The following is a 21128-nucleotide window of genomic DNA, read 5'->3' on the forward strand; positions in this document are numbered from 1 at the left end:
CATATTCTACAATAAGGCTTTCCATTACTCTGCTCATTTTGATCGCACCTCGGTGACCCCAGTTGTCGTGGTTCGTCGATTTTCTTGATCTGTTGGTGTTCCATTCCAGGACTTTATCTCGTAGTAGGGGTCACCCTGTCCCAACAGAGGGTTCTTTCCTACACAGTTTCCACATTCACTTTTGACTCATCTCAAACTATATCTCCGCGAAGACAAAGTTTTGGATCAAAGCTGACAGGTGCACCATTCATTTTCGGAGACGATCAGCATCTAAGGTGGATGATGCCAAATGGACAATCTTTTGTGATTGGCGTAATAGAAAAGGTGTCAATCCTTGTTGTCCCTCTATGGGCATAATACAAGATTATCTTCTCTTTCTTTTCGAAGAAAAGCAATGTTCAAGTTACACTGTTAATGGCCATCGAACAACTCTTTCCATTAATATTTTTTCTTCTTCACAAAGCATGGTCGTCTAGTGTGTGTGTGTGTGGGGAGGGGTGATTGGCGGATTGTACCTTCTTACTAGGTGACCGTTTTATTTGATCATCGTTATCTAGAGGGTCATCGCCCTCGGTGTCGTTGCCCGGATCAAGTAAATATTAATATAAAGTGTGAAACTTACAGATTGAATAAACAGAGATCTGAGCAGTTATATAGAACAGAATGACACAAGCCCCCGTACATGAAATACAATAATTTATTCAATTACATAAACAACTGTGATAATACAATACATTAGGAAGATACATTTCACTTTTAAATAAATCATTTACCGAATTTCAAACACAAATATACTCGTAAAATAGCCGGTCTTTTTTAAAGATAGAATTTGGTTCATCATAGAATCGAGTGAACCGTCGAAGTCATTGCCTTGTACAACTTCATAACCTGCTTTTTTTCGGTTCATCCAACTTCACTGTGGCTATTCTTCTTGGTCCTTTCGCTTTGTCATTCGGCAGCCTCTGATATAGCATAGCTGGTGAATTTAGTCATTTTGTATGTTTCTTATAGCTCTTAAACTGTTTTGTCAGACTCTTGCAAGAGACACGTTCGTGTCCAAACCCGCGCAATACTTTCGTGGTCCGCCGGCCAATTGAATAATAAGATAACAACACGGGTTCGGTGACCCCCAGCAAATATATTCTGAACAACATCTCACAAGTTATCTGAGTAGTCAGTGGCACACCAAGTTCAATGAATGTTTGCAAAACCACACGCGTTAATGTCGCGATATATCATCAACATGTTAATTTGTCCCGAATTACTTTAGGTACATGTGCTTATCGTTGCGTTACATTGGTCATCTCTGTTGATTGTGTGTGTGTGTGTGAGCCTCGACAACATGTTCTTGCGGATTACTGTCTTGGTGTTGAAGTATCACATCATCGTACACGACAAAACTGTCTTCTCTTGAATCATGGTTGTCAATGGTAGGATATTCATCGATTCTGGAAAAGAAATTAACGGTGAACCATTTACGTCTTGATGACGACTTAAGCTCTACCGTAAAATAACTAAGCACATCATATCACAATTGATCGTCCGCTGAAAGCGTAATTATGTTTATCTGATTCTACGTTAGTCATCTCTAAATTATATTCCACAACAGTTGGGTTTTCCTTAGTCTAACTGGGCTCATAATCAGCGCACGAAGTGAATTTGGAAACGTGTCACCATTCTTGGGTAATTTGGGTGTTTCCTAAGTAGAGAAGTCAATGTTGGTAGAAGCATCGTTGATCATTCTCTTTTGTGGCGCTATGTTAAATATCATCCGTTGTTAAGCACAATTATTCTTTATAACATAATCACGTCTTTATATTGTGTGCGATGCCGCATGCAAACTCAATTTGCAAATCGAACACAGGTTTTAACTTAACAGTCGAGTTGCGATCACTGGAACTTATTTTCGACGCGAGCAAAGAAGTTTGCATTCATTAAAAAAAGTCGGTGGTGATGTAACTGCTGCATTAACGAAGCTGCCTGAAACACAATGAAGCAAATACACTGGTGAAAAGCACATCCCTCGATACAATTATTGCGAACCTGGTAGACGGCTCGATATATGACTTGATAATTACATCCAACCAAAACCTGGAGATGCACATAAAACCACCTAGATGCTGCATGTTACCGACACGATCTTGCTTCTAAAGCATCAAGTGATATCCGTGCGCGTCTACGTGCTATTGCATGTCGGTCCAGGTAAAGAATATCAAAGAGCTGTTGCTGAGTTGCCAAGAAAGCATAAGGTACTTGTTCGCATTTGACATTTTAACATATATCGTTACCAAACTATTGTGAAATGGTTTTACCGTTCACTTGCAGCAATTATTGATGCATCCTGAAGCGAGATTCCGCGAATGGGTAACTCGACTTCCATCAGTCATATAAGCCCTAAATAATAAAATCATACACAAAGTTGGGTTAAAACCTCCTGAGGCGATGCGTCAATAGAAAGTCACCGTTACCTACAAATGGTGTAACAACCACCGACATTCGACCTACTCGTGAACAACTTCGTTCGGTATCTGTTTGCACCAGGGGAACCGGAAGTTGGCAACGTTGTACTACTGAACCTGTGTTGTCAATAGATGTATTTGTAATCTCAGACCGGACTGATTTTACAGGACAACCAATTCATTATATGGCACCTGCAGACCGCTCTGCGCACCAACCATGAGCAGCAAAGCGTCCACCAGTAGAGCCTTTGTACTAGAAGGATTGCAACCCATTTCAGTTGATACAGCACTACAACCAAGATCTATTTTAATGTACTATTTCATCAATGTGTATCAATCGTAAGTCGATTCACAATCACGTGGTGTCCGTGCAGATAAGTGGTGATGCCATAGGGGAATAACCAATGCTTGGTGTCAAGCGGTTGCAAACTCTCCTTGATGCAGCGATACACACTATACAATATTTCTTTCATTGGATCGGATTTCGATTGTGTACGAATTCGTTTCCTTCAAGCAAACATTTCACATACATGCCGTATTTAAGGTATTTTGCAACAACAACATGGGAACTCGTTTGCCTTTATAATGTTCTTAACGCTCTACGGTCACGTCGAACTACATTCAAGTATATGTTACGACGCACTTCCACGTAGTATTCTTGGCTTTCCCGCACCGTCGTCTTGGTACATGGCAACAGTTTTTTTATATTGGGGCTACTAAATATCGAATGATCTTTTTGATAATCACAAGTAGGCGCGACGACATATGCGTATAAACATCGGTAGTAGTGAAATGCATAAAAAGTATTAGCCCGGTGTTTGTGTAGAACATCTTGACATGATCCTAACTTTCAGCAGTGTCTAAGTAGTGTGGGAAGGTGTGCTTACATTAAAGGCCCTGGGATACCCACCCACATGTCAAACCTAAACGAATTGTTAAACGGCAAATGGTTGTCCGGTTTTCTTTATGGCCAAGGGTCTTACGAGGTCAGTCACCTGGAAGAAAACAGATGGACATAGAAAGAGAGAAAGAGTTTCCCATCACTGAGTCGTCTAGGTCTTAGAGTAGGATTGAATCAGTTTCCACATTATAAAACGCTTAAGTTCTGTGGGGCCACTCCCAAAGGAGGAAATAAGCTGTATATCGACGAGTCCCACTTGACTCGGACAAAAAGGGGGCGGAGAGTGATTCGTGACAACCTGTGAGGGAAAATCAGCAACCCCTCCATTCCCGTAAGGCAGGGAGCGAGTCCTCCCCCCCCCACACACACACACCCTGAAGGAGGAACATATCATCCTATACTGGCCCACAGCTCCTCTGCTAGTAGACCAGCCCAGGTCATTACCACAGTTGAATAATCTTCTGACACGGAACTGAGGCTGTCTCCTACATATCCGCCTGCAGATCCTCCGGCTTCAAGCTTAGCTCATCTATGATGATCCCTTCACCAGGAAAAGGCATCGTTCAGTCCAAGTGACAATCTACATCAAAGGTCTATGCTAGGGGTGGCCAAGGGCTTTCATGCGGTCCGCCAAGGGTTTTCATGCGGCCTAGAAACAAGTCATCATTCGCACTGACTCTGTTTATGTTACTCTGTTTATCAAATAAATGTGCTTCTTTTGAAGTTTAAGTTTTCAAATGTTAACAACATGTTAACAACTGAAAATTAATTAGATGTTATTTAGAAAAACCTTTTGTTTTTGCTATTTCAGATATTATTTTACTTAATGAACTATGCGGCCCACGACAAGGTGTAAATTTGTGTATGCGGCACTTGCACTGGAAAGTTTGCCCTCCTCTGGTCTAAGCGATTCGTGCAGAAAATGAATTACATATATGCATTGAAATAATTGCCTAATGATGACGATTATGATGGTGTTGCTGTCGGTGGTGGTCATGATACTTATAATGTGGAGGTTACCTATGTCGTGAGAAAATTATGTTTAACAAGGTTCATGCATTCATGATAATCAATCACATCTACTAAGAAATTCCTTCCTCTGACAGCATCCGCGTAACTCGTCAGTAAAACACTATTTTCCTGACATGTTTTGGGGCATTGGAGGAAATTGCAATACAATCTTCTAGAAAAAGTCAAAATGCTTTGCTGGAAATTAATCTTTATGTTGGTGTGTATACGACAGTTACACAAACAACAACTTAGTCTCACTTTGATACATTATCACATCATCATCTAAGGGTCATTCGCCTCAGTTACCATATGTTTCTTCATCTCATTTACCGCATGTTTCATCATCTCAGTTATTGTATGATTCTTCATCTCAAAAGACTGTCCTCCTTTAGCTCAAACTGTGAATCTCCTACGACTGAAAAAGGCTCAATTGATATTGATATTTGATTTCTATCTAAATGGAAAATACTTTGTGATGAAACTACCTTTATTTTGTTTGCTACACTGCACGCTAGGGCTTGACCTATATTTTAGAAATACAAATTGGTTTTAGATCTGGATTTTGCCAAAGGTTAAAGGATTGTGTCAGGGGACTATTTCAACTGTTGCAATATGACTAGAATCTTTGGAATATCTTTTACTTTGCCCCCATTGTGCTACTACAAGTCTGCTGACACAATTTAAAAATAGGAAAAGTATCCCTTTATATAGACCAGTACACAAGTTAGTACAGCATAAAACTGGCATTAATGTTTCATTTCTTAGAGAATTCATTAATGTGTTCAAACTATTACTGGAAACTACTTGAAGATTTTGGTAATTGTTTACACCTGACTCAACTTTTCTCGTTATCACTTATTTTCATTTGACGCAGTTGAAAAATGGCAAAGATGACAGTGACGATATTCTGGGATGATGTATTAGATATGAGTCTACCACAAATACTGCGAAGAATCATGTTACCTATGATGGATATTCCTTTCTTTCTTTTTGGTTTTTTCTTGGGATTTGGGGCTTCAGTGTCAGTAATATAATCACAAGCTCTGACATAAACACATACAAATGACAACAAACACCGTAATTTCATCTAGATTAATACACTCCATACACCAGACTCCAGACTCAGTACTATAAATTCCACTCTACACTTTACAATATGCTGTGGAGTTTTTCAGTAATGCGCTGAACTTGAACGATTCCACTGTTTCGAAAACTTCCAGATATCCTGTAAAACGTTGTAAAGTCATTTCACCTTTGCCATAACGTTGTGATTTTCCAGAAAAAGAGACTTAAGGTAGATGTTTATTATCTCTCTCTCTCTCTCTCTCTCTCTCTCTCTCTCTCTCTATATATATATATATATATATATATATATATATATATATATATATATATATATATATATATATATACATATATATATATATATCAGAAAAAGAAGGAAGACAACAATCTTTATAAAATTGAACAAATAATTTATTTCCCATGAATACAAAGTGAAAAATGAGAAAAGAGAACTTACGGCATTGCAAATTAAATCCATAAATAATCCAAGAATTATAAACACAAGTCCCATCAATGAAAAGTTCTAAGTGATTCCCCGTTCAAATCCTGATGAAATTCAAGATGGAAGACATTGACGTCTGTAATAACCTACAAAGTGTAGATGTGTCAACAGTCTCTTGTTGAATCACAGAAAATATTATTCCAGTTTTGAATTCAGTATAAATTCTACTGAATGTCTTTCTCCAAGAATTATATCAGAGCACTTTTGTATTTTCAGGAAAATAATCACTTGAATTCAATAATTTGAAGAAAATAAAAATTCAGCCCAAACTGGACACAACATAATACAACTTAACATGTCAAGTGTTTTAAGCCCAACTGACAAACCTGTATCATGACATCAGTAATAAGATTGATTAAAACGCAAAACAGATTCCCGGATGGGGGTCAAGAGTTCATTCTTCTGGGAATAAAATAGAAGTTTGTTACCAATTGGCACATTATAAATATCACGTAGTCTAGGTACAACCTTGACTCAACTTAATGATTCCTAATCTGCAACAGATAAAAAAAGTTGTTTACTTGAATAATAATTCGGTCAATCAGCTCATACGCATAGAATCTAACGAAGTTATTTTTAGTTGTTTATATAAATGAAATTAAAAAAATTAAAATAAAAGTCAATCAGGTCAAGCAGAAATGAACTCGATTTTGGACAATGTCAAGTCCAGTAAACAATGTTACATTACAATAGCATGTAATGAAACAATCTTTTATATATAAATCTAACAGAAAAATAATTAAATCAGATATACATAACACTATATATATATATATATATATATATATATATATATATATATATATATATATATATATATATATATATATATATATATATATATATATATGGGTTGGTGGAAGGATGTTGGCCTGAGACTGACAAATAGATAAATAATAAGATACTCGTTTATTAATACATTTATTATTTTCACGCTTGCACTCAGAATAAAACAGAATAAATACTAAATGTTGATTACTGAGACCTATAAAACAACTTTCAAAGCAAGGAGGCTGCTACTGCCGTGATTGATGGATTGTTTCTTGTTTGTATTGTAAATATCCTATTCTCTTCGATGACCTGCAGACACACTTTCCCCGCTGGGGACAATGACTTTTGGGGGGCATTGCCCTTTGTTCTAGTTTCTGTTTATTTCTCGCTGAAATATATCACAAGTGACGTGATTCATGGATCTCTCTTGCGTAGAAGAAAGCACTCACTCTGTATAGTCTTTGGCATCACGTTGTATTATAGTCATAGAGATCTAAATATAGACTACAAATCATACTGTGATTAGCCGTCCTTTCAAGTGCACAGAATCCAGCATGGGATGATGTGTGTCAGTGTTTGACTAAGATAATTGTGAACAAATAAATAAAACTGATAACGAACGCTGAAAAACCACTTTGTAGCTACCCTAATCGCTTTTGACTCTTGTTGAGCCTTTGTCAAAAGCACAATACACAAAAAAGAAAACGCTGGATTTACAAAACATTGCATGATAATGGGCCTTATACAAAGGTTATTTAAAAAATTGTGGATATCACGCCTTATTGGTTTGAACTTTAATGATAAACTGGCAAACTAGTTACCTAGTTAATATTGACCTTCAAAAGAAGGACCAAGAGCGCAGTCTGTTTCTTCATATAAAGTGATATAATCTTAGATTATAAAGAGGATAATTCATTGTTCCTTTATTAACAAGAACTGAAATAATAATAATAATAATTATTAATATTTTTGTTATTATTATTTTTTTCAAAATTGAATAAGAGTAGTAATGATAGGAAAATGCATAAATAATTAATAAAGCATCAATATTATTTAATTGAAAAGATGGACTATAACCAGATGATGATTGTATTTTATTTGCGTGTGGGTGCTAGTTTGGGGTCTTGTGATTTTAGCTGCTTCGTTTTAGTCTTCATAGGCGGTGTATCCAGCAAGATTTATTTCTTCCCTTGTTTTGAAACTCCAATTGTGGTCGTGGGCAACTGCATTTTGTGCAATGTCGCTTAACGTACAATCTGATTAAAATCTGATTTCCACTGTCGGCTCCTGTGGCTTAAGTGGTCAGAGCGTCCGCCTCAGATGCGGGAGGTTGCGGGTAGCAGCAAGGAGGGCGAAAAACCTCTAATTGATTCACCTGTATTTCGCCAAAATACGACTTCCGGGGGGATCGCAAAAATCGTTAAAAAAATGCGATATTCAGAAAACAACTCCGTCGATGACAAATTTCATCGGTGACGCGTTGAGAGCGTCGCCCTCCCTGCTGCTGAATTAAAAAATTGTTATAACAAATAATGGCCAATATTGGAGAAGTGTATACTACTAGATTAGCTCGAGAGCGGCTATAAGCAATTAAAAAATTTCCTCTTGTGAGGGATTCTGTCAAAGAAAAACTTCGAGCAAGACAAGAAGCGCAAGCTGAGTTTACAGAAGGTGCAGAACAATTATTTAAACCCATTGCAAAAGATACAAGTAAAATTGTGACGGGTATCGTAGGGGATATCGAGGCTGGTAAAGAGGGTATTCTTCAATTATCAAAAAAAAAAAAAAAACTGCGGAGGCTACGGAGGCGTCGCAAGATGTTATCAAAACCCTGCCAACCCAAATTGCTGAAGCTGTAAAAGCTGCTAATTAAACACGCGACGAAATCTATGATGTTAAAAATATTGTCGATAAACTACCTAAATCAGAAATAAAAACTAGATATTTTACTCAGGATGCTTACGAGAAAATATTAAAGGATCCTTTTAGTATCGCGGCGGTGGGATATCAACTAAAAAGTCGGCTACTGAAGCCACAATTTCATAATACTCCAGAACACGAGTGGAACGCAAGAGTATTTCGTGAGCTTAAAGATATTTCAAAAATCGTCAGTAAAAAACATAAGCAAGAATATGATGATTTTGTTCATCAGGTTAATAAAATGAAGGGGGTTGAAACACCACCAGCAAAAAAACCTCGGTTACGGAGACGACAAGCATCGCTCGACCCGGGTGAAAAATCCGGTGATGAGTTTTCAGGAAGTGGTTTTATTGACTGTCCTAACAATATCATCAATGACGTGCAACGGCTAGAAGTTCTCATAGGAGGAAAACGAGCTGGAAAGAATTCACCAGAAATAACTAATGAAGCAACTGATATCTGTCGACGATTATTTCAAGGTGGTATCATGGATATCGATATCTACCGAGAGTTTATTAATGAGCTCGTTGATGACTACCACAGTGACTAGTTGTTAGATAAAAAAATAATTAAATAAAATGATCGTATACACTTCTCATCGTGGACCCGTACCAGTCTACGTGGTAAACTCGCGATTACCAACCTATAGAGTAACTTACGGAGATGGACTCGGTGATGTTGTTCAGGGTTTATTCAAAAGGAAACCTCCCAAACCAGTACCAATCGCAAAACAATTATTAATGAAAGCTATTGACATTGTTCGTGATAAAGCTCCTGGTGCTGTTGGTAATACTGCCAGTAAAGCATTCATGGCAATCAAGGATAGACTAGCACGATTAATACGTAAACCTCAAGGAGGTTCACCAAAGCCACAGTCAGTCAAATTACCAAGCACCGAAGTGATGCATGCAGATGTCAGCAAATCAAGCTGAAATAAAAAACTAGCAGAGTTGAAAGTCAAGGGGTTGAACAAAATGCAAGTTTTATATCAGGAAGTGGTCTTCGTTTTAGAAGATAACAAATTATAATAAAATGTTTAAACGTGTATCTGACCCAGCGTTTGACATGGATGCACCAGTACTCAAGGATGAGTCTGTGCGTGATTATCAGTATTATTCTTATGAAGCAATATCACCAAATCAACGTGGACGAATTGAATTACTAGTTCAGGATACAAGTAGGTATTTCTTACCCGCTGAAGCGTTTATTGAGGTTGTAGGTAAACTTGTAACAAATGTTGACGCTGATACACCATACGATGCTAATATTAACGTTGGATTTGTTAATAATGGCATCATGGCGTTATTTAAAAATGCCGCCTATATGATTGATGGAAAAGAAATTGAGACAATCCAGGATAATGTTGATGTTGCTACAACGATTATAGGCCTAGCAAGATATTCAGATGATTATACTAGATCAGCTGGTCCGACTATGATGTTCGCTAAGGATAATTCTGACAATCCTGTTGAAGTACAATATATTGTAAGACAACCAAAAAACCGTGCTGATCCTCCTGTTAATGTTGATAACATAGAAGACATGCTTATTAATATTAATCCAAATTACAACTTAGGTTTTTCCGTACGTAAATCAATGTTAGATGGTGCTAGTGGAGGGTTTTCGTGTGCAATTCTACTATCCCACATCTTTGGATTTTGCAGAAATGTCAGAAAAGTTATTTTTGGAGCCAAACACACAATTGTTCTTTATCGAAAAGAGGATAATGATGCTATCTGGCGAGAAGATGGCGTTGCTGAGGGTAAAGTAGTATTATCTAAGCTCGCGTTATGGATGCCGGTAATGACTCCATCAATCACTGAGGAACAGCGTCTACTTTCTTTTATGGAGCAAGGTGGTAAATCATTATTGTCGTGGTTAACAACAACTACCGTTAGTAATCAAAATTTTGTCATCGGTTTATTCACTTGGCATATATCATCACAGCAGGGTGTTTCTGCTCCGAGACATGTCTTTGTTGCTTTTCAACTGGCTAACCGATTAAACGATCAAGAACAAAATCCAATGGTATTTGACAGACTTGGCGTCACTGAAGTATCCTTAAGAATAAACGGGCATCAAGAACCATCTGAGGATATAACGTTGAATTTTAATAATCATCAAGTAGCACGTGCATATCATCGCTTGATGACATTCATGGGACGTGATCAAAGCATAGATACTGGTTTACAAATATCACAACTGGATTTTATGAAGTTGTACCCGATTTATTACTTTTCGTTGGATCATCTTGATTTAGTTAAACAATCTGTCGTTGATGTGCACTTCAGAACTGTAGTAAATACAGCTAATAATTTCAGAGCAATTGCTGTTATACTCAGTGACAAATCAATGATACTTGAAGGTGTTGGCGGCCGAATGAGAATCGTTGATGCACCAGTAGAAAACATACAGTTTTCAAAGACAATTAGATCAATCGCGTTTATTATTTAAATGTCATACAGTCACGTTAATGTCACTTTGACTTCTGGTCAGATAAAAAAAATTACAATCAAAGAACGCGAGTGTGTGTGGGGCAACGATAACACTAAAAAACGATCAAATCGCTAATGGCGGTCCAAACAAGTTATCGTTGACTAAAACCAAATAAAACATTTCAATAAAGCAAAACAAGCAAAAACTGGAGTTCAACTTGATTTCGCTCCAAAAGCTATCAAGGATATGGTTAAAACCGGAGGAATATTTCCACTTCTCGCAGCAATACCAGCGCTGATAGCTGCTGCTGCCCCAGCTGTCGCAAAAGCAGCCGCGTTAGGAGCTCTTGGAACAGCTGCCGGAATGGCATTAAAGAAAGCAACTGGAAAAGGATGCAAAAAAAAATGACGGGGTCTAAGACTTCCAGGAACTCCGCCTTCATAGTACCCAAAACGGATTTGAAAACCGTTGGTTTTCTACCTATGTCAAATTTTGATTTACTCGATGCCGTTAAACAACTTAAAATAAAAAATTTCAAAGGTGTTTTTATGCGAGATCAGTCACCGCAACAACCGAATAATCCAGAAACTGGAATTATTAATCTCGATAACAGCGAACGCCCTGGAACTCACTGGGTTGCTTACGCGATCGATTCACGTGGAATTATCTATTTAGATTCGTATGGGTTAACACCGCCAGTCGAATTCCTCAAATACGCACGTAGAGTACGAAGTACTCCAATCTGGTATTCAACACAACCAACACAAACACTAACCGATCCACCAAGATGTGGTCGTGAGGTATTAAATTTGCTTGACGCGATAACAAAATCAACCAAACCGCCTCACAAAGTCGTGCACGAGTATACCGCGGGTCGATTTAAACAATCCTTAAGAGAATAATGGTAGATATTTACGGAAGATCTCTCATCGAAGCAAACATAAAAAAACGCGGTGATGTAGATTTATCAAAATATTCGACCAAAGATGAAATTGACAATCTTTTATCGTTATCCGGGATAGACCCAGATGAAGTTGTTATTTTTCAGGACGGATACGGAAAATTAAAAACCAGCAGAATCAAATTGAATGACATAATTCTCAGGGTTCTCAGAGCTACCCCGGATAACATTCCTGTGTTTACTGACAGCTGAAAAATCAGAGACTCAAGTGTATCGTTTACAACCATCAGAGACGAGATGAAAAAAGTTGTATCAAATCGTTTAAAAAACACCGGTGACACAATGACAGGTGAACTCAGCATGAACGGGAACAAAATATTTGTTTTAAGAGATCCAACATCCGACGAAGATGCTGCAACGAAAAAGTATGTTGACGTTACCTATGGCACCGTTGACAATAAATTATCCACGCTGCGGGCTGAATACGACGTTCACGTAAACGCGTTTTCAAGACTTCGTAGAAACTTTCAAAAAATTAATGAAACCACAGAAAGATTCTTCGGCACTCCGCACACCGTTGACATAAATCTTTCTGATATCAAAACCAACATTGACACGATCAAACAAACACAGCAAGGTATCAAAACCGACATTGACACGATCAAACAAACGCAGCAAAATATCGTAGGTGGGATTTCTGAAATTGTTGACAAAACCAATTTGATTAAATTCCCACCTGGAGTTACTCCCGGGCATTTTACCAACATAGTATACACGGTATCATCTGGGTTTGCAACATGGTCTAAAGAAAATAATACTATCAAACACATCGCAACAGTTACTGGTGTGATAGACTGTCTGTGCTCAGTACTGCAAAATTTGAGATTTTCACAACATATCGTTGGAGGTATTCCACTGACAGGTTTTCCGGGGTTGTGACTGTAATAATTGTGAAGTGGCAAATTTTATGTCGATCTAACAAGAATACATTAGCTGAGACCAGACAACCATTAATTAGATTTATGGAGACAAGCGCGTATCATATCGCCATACTACCGTGTACGGTAATGTCCTTTAGAGGGAGAATTCTGTTCCTAATTAAACATTTGTTTATACAGCATCCAGGCGGACACTTTAGGACAAGGAAAACTTCATTTTCATGGTAAAGTTGTCACAATTGAGAGAACGCAGAAACTCTTTTACTCAAACTACCAGAGTCAAGCTGACCCTGACTTTGGCGCCTCTGGAAAAAGGCGGCAGAGATATTTGATTCTGATTGGTACGCTAAATGAGAGGGCGTGTTCCAACACAAATTTCATAGGTTTTAATATCGCCCGCATCGAATTTTAATCAGTCTAAGCTTTTCCTACAAGAGGAAACCCAAAGGTTACGACTCCGGGAATTTGCAAGAAATTCTCGTAAAAAGGGTACTGTTGTCCAAAAGGGGGACGATTGTCGAAAGGAACCGACGAACTAATTTACCGATTAGAGGGAGACACGTTAACAGCAAAGGTAGTGTGACAATTCCATGTAATTTGTTGATGCCATATATAATGCTTTGCTGAAGTTATTTATTTGTATCTGCATGAATCTTTTTTCTACATTCGTGTAATAATTTGCTTTATGAAGTATAACTGTGTTGAGTTTATGCATAGGAAGTTGTACATTAATCTTCTTTAGATAAGTTTGACGAATTGTTTGAATTTTGTCGTCTTGTTGCATAAGAATTATGTTCTAAGAATTTAATGCATTACATTAGTTAATATGATTTCAAGAATCCGTGTGAATTCGCCGAATTTAGAAGATTTCACGTATGATTAAGAATAAGTGTGTATTGACGGAAATGATCTAGTAATTGATTGACGTGATGTATCCTATTTATTCGCTGTGTATGTGGTAATGTGTAAGGTCAAGGCGTAACGAATTAGCCATTTGACTAACTAGGGTCATTATAGGACATGTGGAGTCGATTGATAGCCTTGGCGTCTGTTTAGCACTGATAGTGAAATCTGATAACGAGGGAGAATAATGAAGAATGAACTGTTTCATAAATAACGGGAAATTTAGGATGTCTCTATTTATATTTATTTAAAAGGGAGAAAATAGCTCCAGAGACGTATGAACGAATGAGGTGATGGTATTCTGAGACCTATACGGAAAAGCATAGAGAAGAGTGCAGTGAGACATATAATCCTGTGACGCAACCCTGCGACGTATTAATTTCTGAAGAAGTATTTTGAGTGTCCTGAGACGGGTGGTAGAAAGTATCATCCCGAGTTCCAAGGGTCTGAACAGCGACAGAGGAAGCAAAAACAGACTGAGGACGAGCAGGTTATGAAATCGTACAAGACGTTGACTTCGATTGTTCACTGGATCCTATGATGAACTAAATCTATCAGTAACAGATCGACTATCTTATTTTAATCTATTTGCGTTTTCTTTGTATTTCGGTGAAAGTTAAATTTCTAAAAGCAGAGTACATTCCTGATATAATGAATTTTCACAGTGTTTGTATGTAATTGATTAAATTGTTTGTTTACATGTACGGGGGCTCGTGTTGGTTTGTTCTATATACCTGCTCAGATCTCTATCTATCCCACCTATAAGTTTCACCACTTATATTTATATTTACTCGAACCGGGCAATAACATCGAGGGCGGTCAACCCCTAGATAACGAAAACCAAATACGGAGGGACATTCACTCCCCCCGTGTAACAATAATAAATAGCGGAACCGAAGAAGAGTTTATACTGGAAGCAGACGATAAGACATTAAACGCAACATCTTACTGGTGGTGTTTGGAATTCGTAGCTGAAACACCTCAATTGGTTACTGCGTAAGATTATAAATGGCCCTGACAGCATCAACGACATTAGATGCGCAACAATGTAGATATGATCAAGTGCGCGAATGGTAATCAGAGTTAAAAACCCTCATCGAAAAATACAACCTAAAGGTAAAAAAAATATAAACGACGAGCAGTCATCCTGGATGATTTAGTATACTCAGTATCCGCGTTAGTTGCATCCACCGGAGTAGTATTATCAGCACTAACACCAGTAACAATCGCAGTAACGATATGCGTTTCTTCGTCAAATGCCATCGCAGGGGTTTTTAATATAATCGCAAAAAAAATATCCTCGTGCACGAGCACAAAATTGCACGATTATGTCATACAACTAAACACAGCCACAGCCGCATACTCAAAATTATCGTCGTTGATATCATCAAGCATCGACGATACAACAATATCAGATTCCGAATTCGCGTTAATGGTTAAAATATACGAAGACTGCACCCGCCATTTAAAAACAGCAAAGATAAATAATGACAGAATCACTTCAACAGATAGTCGAAAATACAAGCCCCAAGAGAATTTCAATGATAACGGTAAGTTCGACTAACCCTGAATTTAGTATTAATTTTCCAACTGCAATTCCCGTGAAAGAAATCGCACTAGCACAATTACGAGTATATCACAGTTGGCCCAATATCAGAACAAAATCGTTCGGTGGATTACCAGCGAATAATTCGTTTGAGTTTGCACATAAAAACCGACCCGATGGTACACCCGACTGGAACGTCATTGGGATACCAACCGGGTCTTATCAAATCGAAGAAGTCAATGAGGAATTACAACGGCGAATACAAAATATCACAGGAAAAGAATCCAAGATAGCAATAACTGTTTATGAACCAACCCTGTCTTGTGCGATCGAAATAAGCACCCCAGACTACGCCGTGGATATATATCAGAGTTCGATCAGAACAGTGTCAGGATGGCCTGAAATTCCACCTGAAGCACCACCGATACCACCAGAACCGAAAAAGTCTGATTATGTCACGGATAAGACTTCGTATCATGATATGGCACCATCGTACAAAGATCTTTTACTTAGAATAAGAAATACACCGTTGGACAATTATGGGCTTCGTATTGAGAGTATAGACAAGGGAGGGGCTGAATCTTTGGTATGGGGTGGTGAAATTATTGACCCAAATCAAAGTTTTAGATACCTTAACGAACTTAATCAACAACACGGAAAAAAGCTACAGCGACTACGACAACTCTTTCAAGAACATCTTTCTGATATAAATTCACGAGACGAAATCATTAAACATATGGAAATGTTAAATCAGCTTGTATCCGACATGGAATATATCAACTATCGGGTAATTCAGATAATGATTTCCCTCCAGACTATCCCCGATAGTTTTAAGCAGCGATTTTTAACTGCACGATCGTTAACAGAAGCAGATCTGCCAAATTAAAAATTCCCTCAATATAGTGTCCCCGAACAAAAAAAATCAGTCAGTGATCTCATTGATGAGTTCTTTCATGATGTACTCGCTGCGTGGAGAAAAACATTACCGTCGGCAACTATTCTCCGGCACAACAATGACCCAACAGGGACAGGCCGACATGTGTCCCCGGAAATCGTAAATATAACCCCTGTGGTCGCGGTCAGTCTTGTGTGTGATGCAATCGATGGCAGCTACAGTACGGACACAACAGTATCAAATCAAGCCCAGCAAGGATTTGTTCTTTATTCATTCACCCCGAAAGACCCACCTGGATATCTGATTGTACAAGAGCCGATCAATCAGGTTTATTTGCAGTGTTATAATCCACTCTTATCAAGAATAAATTTCAAACTAACAGACCAATCTGGCCACCTTATGGATTTAAGAAATCAAACACTACATATTAATCTACTTGTGAAATCGTAAAGATTTCCATCCTGAGGATTTCCATCGTAAAGATCTCATCCTAAGAATCTCATTCAAAAAAAAAATTTACTATACTTGTGACATTTTGTTTCTCTCAGATTGTGATTCTGAAGCTTCCTATGATAATAAACATACAAGCCTTAGATTGTTAAATTAAGACTAAAGTTTGGAACAACTATCAGAATTATATAGTAATTCTCCTGGCAGTCAGCGTGTTTTTTTTTTTACTGTCGCTCAGAATTATTTTTTCCTGACAGACCCTGATTTTCAATTAATCAAACGAGTATTATATATGTACCAGCACGTGAAAGTTTTTATACACGACAAGCAAGCACTTGAAAACTACATCAAAGAGGTGTTTATGCAGTCCCCGGTCAGCACAGTTGATTTAGTTATTGATGTATTCGGTAATGAAGACTTTTTATTAACGCGGGGACAGTTAGATGAATTGCGGCAAAAACGTATTTGCGGGATCACATGTGACAGAGATCAGATTTTAAATTACGCGCATTCCTGCATTAAATTTGATCGGCTTAAGAAAATATTATTTAACTCTGCAGATGCAGATCAGATTGATACAATTGAAACAGATGCAGATCATACAAGTGAAAATAACTCATCAGATTGATTGATGTAGGTCAGATTGATGTGGGTAAAAAAAAAAAGTCAAGTGGGTAAAAAAATAATTTTTTTTTACTGTCAGTGCAGCGTGACTGACATTACTTTCAATTTCATTTCCACGTACCTGACTTCATTTCCCAGCAATCAAGGGGGTTTAACTGTCGATCATTTTTCTCAACTGTCTTGCACGAGTATTAATTATTTTTTTAATTCGTATTCTTCAGATAATGCTGATCTAATTTTTTCGATTGCACGGCAGAGAGGGACAAATTCATCCAGTTGCTGTTCTTCTATTGTAGCTAGTGATTTATATAACTCTGTCTGGATTTTCTTTATAAATTTATACTGAGCAGGCAAAATATACCGATCTTCCAATTTAGCCTCATATAGTGCTTCAAAATCAGACATGATTTTTTTAGGATTTAATTCATCAGATATATTAATTCCGTTTTCTTCTAATTTTTTAATAGCAACAATTACATCATTGATATTTTCTAATTCATTATTTATATAATTATATATTTAAAAGAAAGAAAACAAAAATAAAATGATGAGCGGCTGTTGCGCAATGAAATCAACTTGATAAAATCAAGGTGACAGAGTTCCATCATTGACTTTTACACAATCGCTGTGGAGTTATCTGTATCTAACACCAGTGGAATATAAGAGAACGAAATCCAGGCATTATACGAGCATGAAAAAGCCGATTTAGTTATATTTTCTGCAACATATCGTACCGCAGCGGTGTTAATACCGAAATATTTACCAGTCGCGGTCATTGACTAAAAAACCATCTCTTTGCCGGTCTCTTCATTGAAGGATTTAACTGCCTTAGGCTCTCTTTTCCCCCAGCACACCCACGTGCAACATTTTGGCGTTGTGTAGTAGCTTGCAGGTTAGATACATTATTATTAAGTTTATTTCCGTCAATATGATCGATCACAAGACCATCTTCGATCTCTCCAAAGAAACACTCGTACACGAAACGATGACAGAGATATTTTTTCTTCCCGGCACCACACATTGAATAACCAGTATTATTAACAATACCAACTGTTTTTTTCGACCTGCAATTTCTAATATCACCATTACGTGACGCTTCGTAATTCTTGATGACAGGGTGTCGGACAAATTCCTGATTCATTTTATATAATAATGTATTTGTCTAATTTATAATTTGTCTAATTTATAATTTGTTTGAAACCTAGTTATATAATCGCGCTCACAATTCAGCATATCTTTGTTATTTTTTGTTATAATATCATTTAAGTTCCCTGTATCACTTACCGCCGCAACCTGCGCACAATTGTGTTTTACTCCTGACCCCAATACCACATCGCAGACACGGTATTGGTCCCAAACTCCCCTTTCGAATGCTTTGGGAATGTTCCCCGCAGAATTCTTTTCTACAGGATTTGTTACAAGGAGTTACAGATCCTACCTTGAGCCACTTGTACTGATTGGTTTAAGGCATTATATATATATTATTTCTTATTTAAATGTTTGTCTTAAATATAATATGGAAGAGTTTGAGAGATTATCTGCAATCAAGCCCCGGAAAGCTTCTAGATTTGATCTCGACAGACTAACCCCTGATTCTCGAAGGCGAGCTCTGACTGATCTGATTGATATTATCAGGGATGCTAAAAAAGAATTTCGTGATGATGGAGCATCTCACGTGCGGTCTACATTCAAAATTATACACCACGACGATGTCAAGGACGCTACAATGAGTGATGCACGAGCGAAAACAATTATCGATTACCTCAATCAGAAATATCATTTCAGAATAAAGTTTATTGTGCGAGCAGATTCCGATACATGGATTATTCGTGACAAACGTGACCCTGTCCAGGTATGCTGACTGCGATTGATAAACCATATTACGCTCGAGCGTATCCTGTAACAGCGGTCATTTATGGAATCTATCAGCTAAATGATAGACCCAACATTAATGATCTTATCCCGAAGAGATTTTCAAAGCTGAATTGTGTAGCCGAGCGAATAATGGAATATTTTACAAATGCTAAGCGTGGAAACGGTTTAACTGATCTGCGACGTGAAAAAATAAACAAATAGGCTGAATCGGTTAAGGATACAGGAGCGTCAATAAACGATGTCGCTGAGTTATCAAGTAAATTAAAATTTCCAGTGGTAGTAAAAACGTTAACGGGGGAGGTTTTATATGAATCAGCGAATAAAGGAAAGGGAACGCCAATTGAAAATATTGATCATAACGCTCACGCTTGGACCTCCGCAGTAACAATATTTCCACGAAATCGTATTGTGAGATATTACTCGTCATAGAATTTTTGGAGTGGAATGTTTGATGCTATCAGCCGGATAAGCGAAAACGACCCCGTGTCAGTGTGGTTGTTTAAAAGTTCCGAAGATGGCGAATATGATCAATTTGTAAGACCTAACGGCGAATTATATTGTAAAGAATCTCTCCACGAAGAAATGAAAAACCTCGCACAGAGAATCACAGAAAATACTGAGCAGCTATTAACTAATTGTTTTACAGTCCCGTCAGTTGCTGCCCACGCCGAGAGAGAGAGAAATTCATGGAGACCAACACACGCTGAGTTCCTTGAAGATGTCCAGGATAGTTGTATCGAATACGGACATGGCGGTTTGTGGAACACCAAGTATAATATCAACGAGATGATTTCCGTAGACATGACCGCGTGTTATGCCGGAAGTTTTCTTGGGATGGGCGAGTGTGCTGGATATTTTAAAAGATTTGGTCATCCTTGTTATGAGATGGTAAGAGTATCAATTAATGGTCCATTACCTGATTTTTCCCTGACAGGATTTGCTCGTGTGGTGTCGTTTGAATTCACTATGAATCTTCATCCGATTTGTTATGTTTGGTTTGGCAGACACTTCTCGGAGAAACGTTGGGCACCAGTAGTGTTAATACGATATATGTTTGACAGCAAAATATTGATATCGTTGGTTGTCAGTGAAGCAATTATATCATATCGACCGCAGACTTCGGTTTGGTTACCAACACCGGAGCATATCAGTCTCGATGAAGTCATCGAAGAATGCAAACAGGAATATCCGGACCTACCGGCGGATGTCATTGTTAATGATGCTTCTAATATTCTTAAGATTAAACTCAGCAACAGTGAAAAAACAGCAAAAGATCTCGGTAGAAGAATAATCGGTAAGTTTACTCAAGGTGGTGAATATCATCAAAAACCGCATCACTCACGATTGATTATGGATGATGTTGAATTAGATTTTATAATTAATGATGCCACTGCGAGAAATATACTTTGTAATCGGGAAGATGCTTACTTGTCTGACGGAACACGGTTGGGCACAATTGTTAGTTACATCAATGGAGAATCACCTCAGTACACACATTTAAGATCTTCGATGCTCGCTTATGTTTCTATAAATTTGCTATCGATGATAAATAGATTTCCTGACACTGCAGTTAGAGTTGCAACGGATTCATTTTATATCGATAAAAGATATTCAGAATTACTGGCTCGTTTCACAAGCAATGATGAATCATGGAGTTCATGGAGAATAAAAAAGGAAATATTACATTGTTATTGTGAATCCGCCGATGTTGCGGTTAAAGATTGTTATTGTAAATCAGAATTATCAGAAATGTCGAATGCACCATCTGTGTATGATCCAGTATCCAGACACAAAACCGTTTATTTGAACGGGGCGGGAGGTTCTGGTAAGACAACTCGAGTGATTGAATTATTTCGACAGAATTCAGATATAATCGTGCTAACACCAACACACAGACTTGCCAGGGAGATGAAACAACGAGGAGTTAATTC

At 37.8% G+C, this 21128-nt stretch overlaps 1 long non-coding RNA gene across 1 annotated transcript; it reads left to right on the plus strand.

Annotated features, from left to right (window-relative positions):
• Positions 1-13352: 13352 nt before the first annotated feature.
• On the plus strand, positions 13353-14511 carry LOC149804392 (uncharacterized). Its single transcript, XR_016413891.1, has 2 exons — positions 13353-13478; positions 14062-14511. It is a non-coding gene; the product is annotated as an uncharacterized LOC149804392 (long non-coding RNA).
• Positions 14512-21128: the final 6617 nt, after the last annotated feature.

The sequence above is a fragment of the Sinohyriopsis cumingii genome, chromosome 2 (genome assembly GCF_028554795.1).
Source record: "Sinohyriopsis cumingii isolate HCF-2022 chromosome 2, ASM2855479v2, whole genome shotgun sequence".
In the NCBI taxonomy this organism is placed as follows: Eukaryota; Metazoa; Mollusca; class Bivalvia; order Unionida; family Unionidae; genus Sinohyriopsis; species Sinohyriopsis cumingii.